The sequence below is a fragment of the Oncorhynchus keta genome, chromosome 7 (assembly GCF_023373465.1).
Source record: "Oncorhynchus keta strain PuntledgeMale-10-30-2019 chromosome 7, Oket_V2, whole genome shotgun sequence".
Taxonomy (NCBI): Eukaryota; Metazoa; Chordata; class Actinopteri; order Salmoniformes; family Salmonidae; genus Oncorhynchus; species Oncorhynchus keta.
The window spans coordinates 1472189-1488680 of NC_068427.1; the positions used below are offsets into that span (position 1 = coordinate 1472189).

Genomic DNA, 16492 nt, shown 5'->3' on the forward strand with positions numbered 1-16492 from the left:
AGTTTCTGATCGGGGTCCCCAGTTCACTTCCTGGGTTTGGAGGGTATTCATGGAGCGTCTGGGGGTCTCTATCAGCCTGACCTCTGTTTTTCACCCCGAGAGTAATGGGCAGGTGGAGAGAGTGAACCAGGATGTGGGCTGGTTTCTGCTGTCGTATTGCCAGGAGAGTGGGCGAGTTTCGTCCCATGGGCCGAGATGGCTCAAAATTCACTTTGCCACTCCTCCATGGACCTGTCGCCGTTTCAGTGCGTGTTGGGCTATCAGCCGGTCCTGGTATCATGGCATCAGAGCCAGACCGAGGCTCCTGTGGTGGAGGATTGGGTGAGCTGGAACCTGCCACCCTGATCCGCTACAGACTCTGGCCTGCCACCCCGCATCTGCCACAAACAGCAATTTCAGTGGACCTCCTGCGCCAGTTTTCAGCCCTGCAGCTGGAGTGTGGGTTGTCTTTGAGGGGAATTACCTTAGTTTTTTCACAAATCCAATGCATGCTGGAAGTTTGTTATTTTATTTTAAATTGGAAATAAAATACATACATGTATGTGTTTTTTACTGTGACAGACAGTTGAGTTCTACCGGGAAGCTCACAAATTAGTCATTTGAGGAGTTCAAACACTGGCAGTTTGAACGAGAGACTGTCAGGAAGATGGCGCTACTGACCTTGGACGGAACAAAGTGTCCTCTCTGTCCACAGGTATGTCAATGATAACAATTAAGGAACAACAATAAGTAAGCGAGGATTCTTATTTGCATTCAGTGTTGTTCATAATTGACGAGGGGAAATATATCCAACCTTAGTTGTCTTTCTCATATATCTTCTATCCTTGTGCAGCAGGTAGCCTAGTGGTTAGTGTTGGACTAGTAACCGAAAAGTCGCAAGATTGAATCCCTGAGCTGACAAGGTAAACATTTGTTGTTCTGCCCCTGAACAAGGCAGTTAACTCACTGTTCCTAGGCTGTCATTGAAAATAAGAAATTGTTCTTAACTGACTTGCCTAGTTGAAAAAAATGCCTTACCAAACAGTAGCAATGTTATGCAGCAATACCATTGCAAGCCTCAAAAACCCAACCCTTTGTCCAAGTCGTGGGAGGCGGTACGGGATTGCCAGACAGGGCAACATTTTCTGTGTGGCTTTGCCACCCAGGCCGCTACGGTTGCCATGAAAGCCTGTCTGGATCCACAATATGCTGGATAACGAGACTCTGGTAAAGCTAGGTAGACCAATCATCTGCTTAGTGGATACACCGATTACAGATGCATTCACGGCGAAACTACAGTGACCCATGTTTCCCAGATAGCAAAACGGTTTAAGTAATAGCCTTGTAAATATCCATTCCCTGTATCTCTAATAATTTGTATAATTCATTATTTGCATTATTGTTTTGAAGGAAAACGGTCATTAAAGTAGTGCAGCTGATGCCCTATTTGGTCTTCCCAGAAAAAGATTGCCTGGGACAAGCATTGAGGGTCCCAAACATGCTGGCCTCTGGATGGTTCTTTTGTGACCGAGACAAAGTCGACTGCTTTGTAGGAGGAGCATCAGACACACCAACTGAGGTATACTGGATTTTGAAGAATGGGATGTATTTCACAATTAGTTAGTATCACTAGCCCTCTTCTGTGTGACTTGTGTGACGTGTGTTTATGTGTATATGTGTATAACCAACAGCTGGGCTAATGTTGGAAAAGTTAAAACGTTTGATTGAAATCAGGAGAAGCCATTTACCCTTGGTGATGCGACACTTGCATCATTGAACTATTCTGTCCCTAATATTTATAATACAGATCAGATGAAAGATGAACTGCATAGTGAATGTGACTTTTTATTCACCCTTTTTACAGGAGTGCCCGATATTTCAAGCAGGGAATGTGCTGAGATCAAAACCCCAAAACTGGACATAACTGGTGTGTTTGGGATGGCGTGCAGGCACGAGCATCTACTGAAGTTCCTGAACCTGAAGAGAGGAGAGAAGTATGGTTGATGGATGAATGTGGATGGATGGATGGATTTTTCAGATGTATAGCTGATTTCTTCAGTTCCATTGGCAAGAAAATGTATGTGAACCCTTTGGAATTACCTGGATTTCTGCAGAAATTGGTCATCAAATTTGATCTGATCTTCATCTAAGTCACAACAATAGACAAACATAGTAATCATAAGTAATATTTTACACAAAAATGTACAAAATAACTGCTTCGACACTCAATTATTTTGACATTTAGAAAAACTCTTTATAATGTATTCTGTTAAACACCAATTCTTTGTAGTTGCAGACATCCCTAACAGTATTAAGAAACAGCTAGTTGTAATGTGTCCTTGTCCCTTAATGAATCATCATCACCCATTGTAATGCTCATTATGGTTTCTGATTGTACTTTACATTTCTGGCCTCTGATTGAACCAGGTATGTGACTGGTAGTGGGCTTGCTGATGGAGATGAAGAGGTTGTGGTCCTACCTCATAAGATTTGGGAAGTTCACAAAAGAGATGACACCATCTCATCACATTGACACTCTCACCGATGACCACCTCTACTACACAGCCAGGGTCAGGGAGGTATAAATTGTGGCATCAGGTAGCCTAGTGGTTAGAGCGTTGCGCCACTAACCAAAAGGTTGCTGGATCAAATCCCTGAGCTGACAAGATTGTTCTGCCCCTGAACAAGGCTACCCCCACTGTTCCCTGCTAAATAAGAGTTTGTTCTTAACTAACTTGCCAAGTTATATAAAGGTTAACTGGAAATCAGTTAAGTATTAAAACAACCCATTGTGTTGATATCATTTTGCACAAAAAAAGCACTGATGTTTTATGTCATGTATATTCACCTTCACATGTTATAATACCAGCAATAAAACTCAGTCGGCAGAAGGTCTTGAAGGAGGGAACCGAGGCAAAGGAGGAGTTGATGGTGCTGCTAAATAGCATTCCAGGTTAGATTCCATGTGTTTTGCTCATCATTTTTCTTAATATGTAATTATCCTTTTCTGCAACTTCTATCAGATGAATTGGAAGCAGGGCTTCAGTAGCTGGAGGCTTTCTCTTACGGATCTCCTCTTTATGTTTATGTAAGTCGCTCTCCAATTTGTAAGTCGCTCTGGATAAGAGCGTCTGCTAAATGACTTAAATGTAAATGTAAATGTTATGGAATAGTTTGCCGACGTGAGAGAATCAGACTCAGTCTCAATCTTCAAGTCTAGACTGAAGACTTCTCTCTTCTGTCAGTCTTATGGTTGAGTGTTGTTTGGCCCATGGGTGGGAAGGTGAACAGAAAGGTACAACCCCCCCCACATACCACCCCACCCATAAACATTGACTTCCTTAAACATGAAAGCCATCTGGTCTTTACCTGACCCTGCTGGTCATCTATTGTAATGGGATTCGTGTTCGTCATGTTTTAATGAACAAAATCACTGAACACGAAAATACAAAATAACAAATAGAAAGACAGAAACGAAAACCGAAACAGTTCCGTGTGGAACACACAGACACAGAAAACAATCACCCACGAAACACTGGTGGGAAAAGGCTACCCAAGTATGATTCTCAATCAGAGACAACTAACGACACCTGCCTCTGATTGAGAACCATACCAGGCCAAACGTAAAATACAACATAGACTGCCCACCCCAACTTACGCCCCGACCATACTAAAACAAAGACAAAACAAAAGAACTACGGTCAGAACGTGACATCTATGAACGTTTGAAAGTGTTTTTGTGTGCTCTATCCTGTTCTGATTATCCATCAGTCTGACCAGCATGCACACCATGAACCGTTTGTATTGTGCTTCTGTCTCTGCATTGCTTGCTCTTTCGGTTTTAGGCAGGGTATCTGTAAAGCACTTTGTGATGCTGTTTTACAACTGCTGATGTAAAAAGGGTTTTATAAAATGCATTTGATTTGATAATGAAATCCTTGCTGTGGTTTGACTGACAATTTGATATTTTAGTAAAATTCCTAACATTGTCCATAATATATTTTTCTCTAACTTGTGAGCATTGCACATGTATAACTTAATTTGAGTTTGTTCTGCAATAGATTTAATTAGGGCTTTGATTATGTTGTAGGCAGCACACAGTAGGATTTGGAGGTTTGGATCAGATCACACTTCACGCTGGATAATCCACTTTACACTCAAATCGATGTTGCCTTCCTAACTGGTTAGCTTTATGATGAGATGCTTTCATACTGTTATATTTTCGCTTATATATTTGTATAATATTTTCTAGGTCTGACATGTTGCCCCCGGCAATCCCCAATGATAGGAACGCTCAGTTGACTCCTCAGCTTGAAAAATAAATAGCTTTTTAACGATGTCTCCATATTTGTCCCACTGTATTCGGGCTATTCAATATCGTTTTTAAACCTTTTAACATAAATGCTTACGTTTCAGGCTGGAGATAAGGTTGAAGGCCATGGAGAAGAGAAACTGGATTGTACACTACACTGCGAAGCAAATTTTGGAAAGTCTGCAAACTAAGAAGACTCACTGTCTGCTGGCCACAATCCATAGGCTTGTCCTGGAGTGCTCTTTCTATTGTGGCCTGGTCAGAAAGTATGCAGGTACTGAAGCCAATTCAGTGTTGAACACTGCATCACGCCCTGGCATATCACTGCTGTTGTTAACTCATTCACCCAGATGCTTTGAACGATATGAAATATTTCTATCAAACTTCAAGATTTTCATTAGCATTTCTTAAAATAGTTTTTCAGATGGACAAACCATTGCTGTGCGGCTCTCCAGACAAATCAAGCAGACATCAGAGAATAAAACAGCAGATCAACGCCTACAATGGAAGGAACAAGTCACCTTAATTCCCCCCAATACTTGGGCAAAGTGTGGCCGAGCCAACACGCTTTCACCTGGGTGCCCTCTGTGCTGTCCGAAATGAAATGCAGAACATATTAAAGCTCCAGCAAGCATTTTTAATGTTGGCTGGTGATGGCCCAGTCAGCACAGATTAAGAGGAGGACAGTGATTCAGAAGCTGAAAGTGGTTGAGGAATGAATGTGTGTGTGTGCGTGTGAGTTCTATAGGGACAAACTATACACTGAGTATTCCACAAATTAGGAACACCTTCCTAATATTGAGTTGCACCCCCCTCCACCTTTTGCCCTCAGAACAGCCTCAATTTATCGGGGCATGGACCTGTATCCCCACACATTGAATCGGTACCCCTGTATATAGCCTCGTTATTGTTATTTTATTGTGTTACTTTTTTAAACTTGAGTTTATTTAGTAAGCTCTATTTTCTTAAACTGCATTGTTAGTTAAAGGCTTGTCAGTAAGCATTTCACGGTAAGGTCTACAGGTGTTGTATTCAGCACATGTGACAAATACAATTTGATTTGACTCTACAATGAGTCGAAAGCGTTCAACAGGGATACTGGCCCATGTTGACTCCAATGCTTTCCATAGTTGTGTCAAGTTGGCTGGATGTCCTTTGGGTGGTGGACCATTCTTGATACATATGTGAAACTGTTGAGAGTGAAAAACCCAGTAGCGTTGCCATTCTTGACACACTCAACCGGTGCACCTACTACCATACTCCGTTCAAAGGTACTTAAATCACTCGTCTTCCCCATTCACCTTCTGAATGGCACACAGACAATCCATGTCTCAAGGCTTAAAAATAATTCTTTAACCTTTCTCCTCTCCTTCATCTACACTGATTGAAGTGGATTTACATGTGACATCAATGAGGGATCATAGCTTTCACCTGCATTCACCTGATCCCGAAAGAGCAGGTGTTCTTAATGTTTTGTATACTCTGTGTACATGCATATATTACTACCAACCTCTGGAGAATTAGACACAGGTACTGGTGCAGCCCAACCTCCAGCTCCAGCCTCAGCCTATCCTACAGTTAAAGACCCAGGCCCTGTTCAAGATCCACTCCCATCTCCAGGCCCAGCTCCAGCTCCACTCCCATATCCAGGCCCAGCTCCAGCTCCACTCCCATCTCCAGCTCTAGGCCCAGCACCACTCTCAGTTGCAAACAGATATTCTAAAATCTGCTCCATCTTTTCATAATCAGCAGACACATTTACCCAGAAAAAAACAACAAGTGGTGGATGGCCATATATAGTAAAGCTCACCGTTGCCCTTTCGTGAGAGCAGTGGCCACATTGAGTATCTGTTCAAAGGGAATGTCCTGATTGTGTAAAGTAATGGGTCAAGTCACTGCCGGTACTGTACATGTCAATGTTGTTCGTCTCAATGACCAAGACATTACAATTCCGCATTGAAACATTGTAGAGAGCATTGATTGCATCTTACTTATTGTGAACTTGATGCCAGGGCCTGCCTCCAAAATGGAAGATAGTTGGTCCATGCCATAGTGGGAGGGCTTTTAAATTCTATCCCACCTGGCATACCCTCTACTTCAATGACCACCCTTTTGGCAGCCACAGCCATATATGGAACTCTGCCTTGTCCACCTGCTTCATCATAACAGAAACAAGTGAAGGAAGATCAAGTGTACGCATTATTCCAAGCTTCTACCAGTGATCCATGAATCTGCTTACTTGAATGTAAACCAACAAGGCACAGCCACCACATGTTTTTATAAATCAAATGTCAGCCCTTGTATCCAGAACTCTGTCTTTGAATTTTAGTGGTTAAATTTAAGCTTGCTTAAAAGCGGAGCAAGACTGTTATTTAATTGTTGAATCACAGATATACAGTACATTTTAATAGTTTATTTCAAATAAAATGGTACATACTATACTTCTGGTTGAATAAAGCTTGTACTCCTTGCACCCTAGCCTTGACTGTGAAGCTGCAGGTTTGCCAAGATGTAACAATAAAAGAGGCACAGTGCTGTATGAGTGTGTTTAAAGGCATTATAGATGTACAGATGTAGGATCTTAATTTGAGTCAGTTTGCTACAGCAGGAAAATAATCATGCAGTAAAAGTAAAATGTGGTATGTGGATTTTAATGAATTTATATTTTTGCTGGGGGTTGATACATTTATCGCAAGGGAAAATCAAGTCTGACATTTCTAAGTGGAAATTACAAACTTCAGAAGTCTTTACAAACCTCAAATACACTATACGTTAAAAATGTCCTGCATTGCATAAAAGTTGTCCTGCACCTGGATGATCAAATGAAGATCCTACATCTGTATGCTTGAGGTTAAGTGTTACACATATTTAAAAAATATGGTAACTTTGGTATCAGAAAAGTGTACAGAAAACTTGGCGATCAGAACTTGGCCCTCAACAAATTCCTTTCCCCTCCCAGATGAGGCTGTGCTGACTGGTATGGGGTCCTCGGGGTTGTAAACAAGGAAAGCTGTGTCGACCCCCTACCTTCCAACTTGATAACCTAACAAAAGATGATGTAGAAATAGACAAGATAAATAATAAATTTAATTATATGTAAAAAAAAAAAGACAATGCCAAAAAATGCTTATTTTAAGATAGCCTGTTCTCGCTATCTTAAATCTGTATCTCAAATGTAACTCCAACTATCAAATCCACATACATTACTTTAAGTTAAACCTTCAAAATGTTATGATTTACCATTGTGACCCTACAGTATATATTCCCACAATTGATTTCAGCCGTCTTAAATTATCTTTGACTTTGAATGCCTTCGGTTTCCCCTTCAACTCCTGACCTCCTGCCTGTAGCTTGTCTGCCTCCTCATTGTAATGGGCTTTTGTGGCAGGTGGTAATGCCTGTCATTTTCCCTGTGTACCTGCCATAACTCCTGACATACAACAGAAAACATGACAATGTCAGTGACATTGTTTTATCTGTCTATTCTATCAAGGCATTACTACAACACAACATTTACTTGTTGTACTAATATGTGTCAGACAGAGTCAGTAGAGTTTAGAATTTATTGTTTGACCCATACATTTCTGAAGAGAAATCCCTCTGATCATTCATCTAAAAAATAATAATTGACCTACATCAAAGACACACTGATTGAGAAATGCATACAGTCCACAATACCTGAATGCCCGCCTTGCTCTTGTAATTGCAAAAAGGTCATTAAAGCCAAACCTGCACAAAACGGTCGCTTTAAGGTGGTACCTCATAAACAGGTTGTAACCTGACACATTACATTTGTAACATTACCTCCTGTCTCAGCCTCCAGTATTTATGCTGCAGTAGTTTATGTGTCGGGGGGCTAGGGTCAGTCTGTTATATCTGGAGTATTTCTCCTATCTTATCCAGTGCCCTGTGTGAATTTAAGTATGCTCTCTCTAATTCTCTCTTTCTTTCTCTCTCTCTCGGAGGACCTGAGCCCTAGGACCATGCCTCAGGACTACCTGGCATGATGACTCCTTGCTGTCCCCAGTCCACCTGGCCGTGCTGCTGCTCCAGTTTCCAGGCCTGCTGTTTTCAACTCTCTAGAGACAGCAGGAGCGGTAGAGATACTCTCAATGATCGGCTATGAAAAGCCAACTGACATTTACTCCGGAGGTGCTGACATGTTGCACCCTCTACAACCACTGTTATTATTATTATTTGACCCTGATGGTCATCTATGACCACCCCTCATAGCCTGGTTCCTCTCTATGTTTCTTCCTAAGTTTTGGCCTTTCTAGGGAGTTTTTCCGAGCCACCGTGCTTCTACACCTGCATTGCTTGTTGTTTGGGGTTTTAGGCTGGGTTTCTGTACAGCACTTTGATATATCAGCTGATGTAAGAAGGGCTTTATAAATACATTTGATTTGATCTTAGTTTTTTTGTGGAGGGACAGCTTAACTGGGCCAGTTTTCTTTCATTCCCTAACCAATTCTAGAGGAAACAATAGCAAGAAAACACAATAGTAAAGACTACTGCATCACATTTTCATATCAGAGTAATTGCACATAATACTTTATTAAAAGAGTAGACACAAAACTATTGCTCCACCAACTCATCTTTTTATCTAGCAGATGATTGAAAAAGTAGCCCTTATATGCTAAGAGTTATCTTTATTGTGTCACAACCAGAGGGACAGTGTAGGGTGTTTTGAATCTGGGTTTTACCAGGCAATATGAAATTACAAGTAAAATACAAATAGCTACTCGAAAAAGTTAAAATAACATAACAATCAACATTATTATCACAACAGCAGAGGACAGGATCCAGGATTTGCATGTTATGTTTTCAGAATTTGATGTCATAACCCTCTGATAGCTAGCCAAGGGGAAGAGGTAGGGAGTGCATTGGGACCAGGTGAGGGAATCCAATAGCCCGACAACAATGGATGAATGAATACTTAATTGTTCCAAGGTGGCATTTGTTTGGGAATAATGGCACACATGTAACAAATTACAGAACATTCAACACTTCACTTAAATACAACATAAATATCACAGGACATACTTCACAAGATCAGACAGACAAATAGATAGAGGTATACTGTTGGTGCTGAATTATGGTTAAGTCTTCCTGGATTGAGGAACCTAGTGCTGGTTGACATGAATGACTTGTGTGCTCCATTTGTTCTAGAGAGTGGGGATTTTAACTTTCGGCCTGGCAGCAACTGTTGGTACTGGTCGTATAGTGGGTGTCTTAGTAACATTTTCTGGATTTATGGATGCTTCTTGATTTGTAGAGTGATGCGATACTTTGAGACTTGACCCTGCCGAACCGTACCACTCAAGGAAGCAGAAGGTTAAGATGCTTTCAATTAATGTCTAATATATAAGGTGAATCATCAGTAAGGCCGTAGGAAGATTCCTAAGTAGTCCTAAGCCAAATGTTTTGTCCAGAACCCAGGGAGATATTACAAAAAGACAAAACCCTTTCTTCTGTTCACAGAATACAAAACATTAATGACCCTCACCTCCACCACTCTCCGACAGACCAGTTCAGGTGGCTGCCTCAGCCATCAAAGGCGACCCTCTCCTCGTTATTCCCTGGTCAAATAAGGCTTTCAGAATCTCTCTTTGTTCATGACAAATGTATGATCTTCTTTGTCCTAAGAACAGAATGACATTTATTAAGACATATCCTAATCCAGTGTTACAGTATATATGGATTTATACATATATGGATATATACAGTTGAAGTTGGAAGTTTACATACACATTAGCCAAATACATTTAAACTCAGTTTCACAATTCCTGACATTTAATCATAGTAAATATCCCCTGTTTTAGGTAAGTTAGGATAAACACTTTATTTTAAGAATGTGAAATGTCAGAATAATACATTTACATTTACATTTAAGTCATTTAGCAGACGCTCTTATCCAGAGCGACTTACAAATTGGTGCATTCACCTTATGACATCCAGTGGAACAGCCACTTTACAATAGTGCATCTAAATATTTTAAGGGGGGGGTGAGAAGGATTACTTTATCCTATCCTAGGTATTCCTTAAAGAGGTGGGGTTTCAGGTGTCTCCGGAAGGTGGTGATTGACTCCGCTGTCCTGGCGTCGTGAGGGAGTGTGTTCCACCATTGGGGAGCCAGAGCAGCGAACAGTTTTGACTGGGCTGAGAGGGAACTGTACTTCCTCAGTGGTAGGGAGGCGAGCAGGCCAGAGGTGGATGAACGCAGTGCCCTTGTTTGGGTGTAAGGCCTGATCAGAGCCTGGAGGTACTGAGGTGCCGTTCCCCTCACAGCTCCGTAGGCAAGCACCATGGTCTTGTAGCGGATGCGAGCTTCAACTGGAAGCCAGTGGAGAGAGCGGAGGTGCGGGGTGACGTGAGAGAACTTGGGAAGGTTGAACACCAGACGGGCTGCGGCGTTCTGGATGAGTTGTAGGGGTTTAATGGCACAGGCAGGGAGCCCAGCCAACAGCGAGTTGCAGTAATCCAGACGGGAGATGACAAGTGCCTGGATTAGGACCTGCGCCGCTTCCTGTGTGAGGCAGGGTCGTACTCTGCGGATGTTGTAGAGCATGAACCTACAGGAACGGGCCACCGCCTTGATGTTAGTTGAGAACGACAGGGTGTTGTCCAGGATCACGCCAAGGTTCTTAGCGCTCTGGGAGGAGGACACAATGGAGTTGTCAACCGTGATGGCGAGATCATGGAACGGGCAGTCCTTCCCCGGGAGGAAGAGCAGCTCCGTCTTGCCGAGGTTCAGCTTGAGGTGGTGATCCGTCATCCACACTGATATGTCTGCCAGACATGCAGAGATGCGATTCGCCACCTGGTCATCAGAAGGGGAAAGGAGAAGATTAATTGTGTGTCGTCTGCATAGCAATGATAGGAGAGACCATGTGAGGTTATGACAGAGCCAAGTGACTTGGTGTATAGCGAGAATAGGAGAGGGCCTAGAACAGAGCCCTGGGGGACACCAGTGGTGAGAGCGCGTGGTGAGGAGACAGATTCTCGCCACGCCACCTGGTAGGAGCGACCTGTCAGGTAGGACGCAATCAAGCGTGGGCCGCGCCGGAGATGCCCAACTCGGAGAGGGTGGAGAGGAGGATCTGATGGTTCACAGTATCGAAGGCAGCCGATAGGTCTAGAAGGATGAGAGCAGAGGAGAGAGAGTTAGCTTTAGCAGTGCGGAGCGCCTCCGTGATACAGAGAAGAGCAGTCTCAGTTGAATGACTAGTCTTGAAACCTGACTGATTTGGATCAAGAAGGTCATTCTGAGAGAGATAGCGGGAGAGCTGGCCAAGGACGGCACGTTCAAGAGTTTTGGAGAGAAAAGAAAGAAGGGATACTGGTCTGTAGTTGTTGACATCGGAGGGATCGAGTGTAGGTTTTTTCAGAAGGGGTGCAACTCTCGCTCTCTTGAAGACGGAAGGGACGTAGCCAGCGGTCAGGGATGAGTTGATGAGCGAGGTGAGGTAAGGGAGAAGGTCTCCGGAAATGGTCTGGAGAAGAGAGGAGGGGATAGGGTCGAGCGGGCAGGTTGTTGGGCGGCCGGCCGTCACAAGACGCGAGATTTCATCTGGAGAGAGAGGGGAGAAAGAGGTCAGAGCACAGGGTAGGGCATCGTGAGCAGAACCAGCGGTGTCGTTTGACTTAGCAAACGAGGATCGGATGTCGTCGACCTTCTTTTCAAAATGGTTGACGAAGTCATCTGCAGAGAGGGAGGAGGGGGGGGGGGAAGGAGCATTCAGAAGGGAGGAGAGGGTGGCAAAGAGCTTCCTAGGGTTAGAGGCAGATGCTTGGAATTTAGAGTGGTAGAAAGTGGCTTTAGCAGCAGAGACAGAGGAGGAAAATGTAGAGAGGAGGGAGCGAAAGGATGCCAGGTCCGCAGGGAGGCGAGTTTTCCTCCATTTCCGCTCGGCTGCCCGGAGCCCTGTTCTGTGAGCTCGCAATGAGTCGTCGAGCCACGGAGCGGGAGGGGAGGACCGAGCCGGCCTGGAAGATAGGGGACATAGAGAGTCAAAGGATGCAGAAAGAGAGGAGAGGAGGGTTGAGGAGGCAGAATCAGGAGATAGGTTGGAGGTTTGAGCAGAGGGAAGAGATGATAGAATGGAAGAGGAGAGAGTAGCGGGGGAGAGAGAGCGAAGGTTGGGACGGCGCGATACCATCCGAGTAGGGGCAGTGTGGGAAGTGTTGGATGAGAGCGAGAGGGAAAAGGATACAAGGTAGTGGTCGGAGACTTGGAGGGAGTTGCAATGAGGTTAGTGGAAGAACAGCATCTAGTAAAGATGAGGTCGAGCGTATTGCCTGCCTTGTGAGTAGGGGGGGAAGGTGAGAGGGTGAGGTCAAAAGAGGAAAGGAGTGGAAAGAAGGAGGCAGAGAGGAATGAGTCAAAGGTAGACGTGGGGAGGTTAAAGTCGCCCAGAACTGTGAGAGGTGAGCCGTCCTCAGGAAAGGAGCTTATCAAGACATCAAGCTCATTGATGAACTCTCCGAGGGGACCTGGAGGGCAATAAATGATAAGGATGTTAAGCTTGAAAGGGCTGGTAACTGTGACAGCATGAAATTCAAAGGAGGCGATAGACAGATGGGTAAGGGGAGAAAGAGAGAATGACCACTTGGGAGAGATGAGGATCCCGGTGCCACCACCCCGCTGACCAGAAGCTCTCGGGGTGTGCGAGAACACGTGGGCGGATGAAGAGAGAGCAGTAGGAGTAGCAGTGTTATCTGTGGTGATCCATGTTTCCGTCAGTGCCAAGAAGTCGAGGGACTGGAGGGAGGCATAGGCTGAGATGAACTCTGCCTTGTTGGCCGCAGATCGGCAGTTCCAGAGGCTACCGGAGACCTGGAACTCCACGTGGGTCGTGCGCGCTGGGACCACCAGATTAGGGTGGCCGCGGCCACGCGGTGTGGAGCGTTTGTATGGTCTTCTCTCCATGTCTGCCCAAAACTAACCTAACGTAGTAGGAGGCATAAAAGAAACACACCGACACACAATGGCTTATGGTCATTGTAATTAAATACCACGTTTTCTGTACTAAACTATGTAGAATTTTGTCCTGTTGGAAACTACAACTCCCTACTATATCGCACAGTTCTGGGCTTGATCTGATTTATCGCTAGAAAAACTATGCAATGTGCGCATTGAGCTCACAGAAAAAAAACAGAAGGAAATGGAATTCAAATAATTGAAGTGACGTCGGTCAAAAATAAAACAAATAAATAAATAAATACAAATATTTTGGTTAATCACTCAGGACTAATATGCAGAAAAATATACCTATTTTTTTAACAATGAATTAAGCATAATGAGGAACTCCTGACTGGCACTGGATCACAGTGTTGCATCATCACTACAGCCAGGTGTTCGATCCCAGGCTATGTCACAACCAGCCGTGACCGGGAGTCCCATATGGCGGCACACAATTGGCCCAGCGTCATCCGGGTTAGGGGAGGTTTTGGCCGGGGGGGCTTTACTTGGCTCATCGCGCTCTAGCGACTCCTTGTGGTGGGCCGAGCGCCAGCAGGCTGACTCTGGTCATCAGTTGTATGGTGTTTCGTCCGACACATTGGTGCAAGCAGGTGGTAAGAAGTGAGGCTTGGTGGTTCATGTTTCGGAGGATGCATTTCTCGACCTTCACCTCTCCTGAGCTCGTTGTGGAGTTGCAACGATGAGACAAGATCATAATCATGAAATTGGGAAGAAACAGGAGGTAAAAAAAAAAGAATTCAGTATAATAATTATTGCTCTAGACTGCAGGAAAATGCTGTTTCAGGTTTTTTTTTAATGCTATTTCCTCCATCTTTAGGATTGGGGACCTAGCACCAGTCCAGATAACTCCCCAGCAATCCTCACGTACTTTGTGCCCCCTCAGATTTTTGAGGTGCATGACGCCCCTGGACGCAGATACATAATTTTATCCACAAATTAATCTAACTCCGGGGAAGCAGATAAAGGGCTTCATTGCCAAAATACCAAACTATCCATTTAACATTGCATACATACTAAAAATCATATATTTATGCTATGACATTCATTATTAAGAAAATTAGATTGATTATCTCTTTCAGAAAGATCAAACTTCACATCTCATGTTTGTTCCATGCATGCCAAACAGTCATTGGAAGACATGAGTTCGAAGATACCAGAGTAGTTGGTCTTTGTCTCCCCCTAGTGTTTTGTTTTCTTTATAAAACTACCTCTATTTTTGTCTTGCAGAACTTCACAAAAGGTAGGTGACTATGGAAAGTTTAGCCAACTAATGAAATAAAACATTAAACAAACTCAAGTTTCATGTGGACTCTATGGTTAAAGAAAATAGCAGATTGCTTTGTGGTATGGCTCTAAGGTTAGCACATTTTAATTGGACAGACAGGCTGGTATGGTAAAAAAAAACTTGAACGCACTACCAGCACTTTGAAAAGTTGATGTACACCTTAAAAAATATAAATGCAACATGTAAAGTGCTGGTCCCAGGTTTCATGAGCTGAAATAAAAGATCCCTGAATTTTTCCATACGCACAAATAGCTTATTTCTCTCTATTTTTGTGCACAAATCTGTTTAAATCCCTGTTAGTGCTCAAGATAATCCATCCACCTGACAAGTGTGGTAGTATATCAAGAAGCTTATTAAACAGCATGATCATTACACAGGTGCACCTTGTGCTGGGGACAATAAAAGGCCACTCTAAAATGTGCAGTTTTGTCAAACAACACAAGATCTCAAGTTTTGAGGGAGCGTACAATTGGCATGCTGACTGCAGGAATGTGCACCTGAGCTGTTGCCAGAGACTTGAATGTTAATTTCTCTACCATAAGCCACCTCCAATGTTGTTTTAGAGAATTTGGCAGTATATTCAACTGGTCTCACAACCGCAGACCACGTGTAACCATACCATCCCACTACCGCCACATCTGGCTTCTTCACCTGCGGGATTGTCTGAGACCAGCCACTCAGACAGCTGATGAAACAGAGGAGTATTTATGTCTGTAATGAAGCCCTTTTGTTGGGAAAAACTAATACAGATTGGCTTGGCCTTGCTCCCCAGTGGTTTGGGCCAGTCTCCTACGTGGGTGGGCCTATGCACTCCCAGGCCCACCCATGGCTACGCCCCTGCCCAGTCATGTGAAATCCATAGATTAGGGCCCAATTAATTTTTTTCAATTGACGGATTTCCTTATATGAACTGTAACACTGCAAAATCTTTTAAATTGTTGCACGTCGCGTTTATATTTTTGTTCAGTATAATTATACTTTCCTGTGGATATATTCTCACATTCTTACGTGCAAAAAAAAGTACATAATTTTCAGAAACATTCTGGCTTGTAGAGTTCGTCAGAGGAAACTTTCCTGATCAAACGCTTCTTTTTTTTTTACCCGAGGTGGAATTCAATGCAATTCAATGTCCGGTCTTCGGGTTAGGTAAGCACATTCTGCTGCTATGCAATAATACGAAAGCAATTGGACGCGAACTAATAGTTGTGCAAAACTACGAAAGAAAACATAAAAATGGTTTTATTAAACTCACCTGGTTCGAGATCGTAATCACATAAAGTGTACGACGAGCATAGAACCTTATACCCAAAAGTTTATAACTAACGCTATATAGTCCTACATCTCTACCTCTTTTTATCAAGTCACGGTGGCCGAGAGGTTAAGGCGTTGGACTCGAAATCCAATGGGGTTTCCCCGCACAGGTTCGAATCCTGTTCGTGACGAATTTTTGTAGAGATTTGACTATTGCTAAATTATTTAATTTTTAGATGTAGTTAACCCAAATCGAAAATATATATTTAACATAATAAATGCCGTCATTTGGCATACCGAACATACACAACAGTGTCATAGCCAAGAAAGAAATATATGAACAACATGGTATATTGGATATGTATATAATTTAACATTATAGCATAAGTGCACAGCACACTTAATAACACAATGTGCAATGTGATACAATGTGACTAGCACTGTAAATATAACCTCACAAGTTATCTTTTGTCGCGTGGCCGTCTGGATACATCTTTAAAGATAGCGTATCGCAAAAGTCAATATGGTATTGCTATGCAGCAAATTCTGCACTGCTAGATCAGCCAAAGCTAATAATTCGTCAGTTTTGTGAGAAAGTAGACAAAGGGTTTAAAATAAATCGGGAGAGGGGGTATAGTCAGTGATTATTTATGGTTTTGAAATGGAATAAAAAATACCCTCC

At 43.2% G+C, this 16492-nt stretch overlaps 1 long non-coding RNA gene and 1 other non-coding gene across 3 annotated transcripts in view; one reads left to right on the forward strand and one right to left on the reverse strand.

The window, feature by feature from the left end:
* The window catches only part of LOC118385857 (uncharacterized), a 32044-nt gene extending 16120 nt beyond the window's left edge, over nt 1-15924 (reverse strand). The window contains exons 1-3 of one of the 2 annotated variants that reach the window (XR_004826111.2): nt 15812-15924; nt 9798-9932; nt 5938-7334 (exon numbers count right to left, since the gene is read on the reverse strand). This is a non-coding gene — a long non-coding RNA (uncharacterized LOC118385857). Of the gene's footprint in view, nt 1-5937; nt 7335-9797; nt 9933-15811 lie in introns of those variants that run through there. The other variant, XR_004826113.2, reaches the window with a different exon arrangement.
* trnas-cga (transfer RNA serine (anticodon CGA)) lies at nt 15920-16001 on the forward strand. The gene has a single exon. It is a non-coding gene; the product is annotated as a tRNA-Ser (tRNA).
* The last annotated feature ends 491 nt before the right edge of the window (nt 16002-16492 follow it).